Genomic DNA, 369 nt, shown 5'->3' with positions numbered 1-369 from the left:
GCGGGTGCACGGAGCGGGGAGCGGGGGATGCTGCCGGAGGATGCTGCGGGGAAGGTAGGACAGCCTCGCCGGCAGTGCCGGCCGAGGGGCAGAGGGTGGGCAGGCTCACAGCACTGCTGAGCTTGGCACCCTGTCCCCATGGGTGCTGTGACCACCCTGTGCGGCCGAGGGGTGACCTGGCTCCCCCGAGCTTGGGGAGGGGGCAGGCAGCATGTGCCGCGGGAGACGCTCTGTCCTTGTCCCCAAGCCCTTAAGGACAGGTATTCCAGGTGTTAAGCCCTTGTTGTCACCCCTGGGGTACCCATGGAGGACCTGGGGTGAGAGCCCTTCCTGCATGGTCTTACAAGCTGCTTGTGGCCGTGCCCCAAG

The sequence above is a fragment of the Acanthisitta chloris genome, unplaced genomic scaffold, assembly GCF_000695815.1.
Source record: "Acanthisitta chloris isolate BGI_N310 unplaced genomic scaffold, ASM69581v1 scaffold1886, whole genome shotgun sequence".
NCBI lineage: Eukaryota > Metazoa > Chordata > Aves > Passeriformes > Acanthisittidae > Acanthisitta > Acanthisitta chloris.
The sequence above is the reverse complement of the archived record's forward strand: the minus strand, read 5'-3'. Positions refer to the sequence as shown.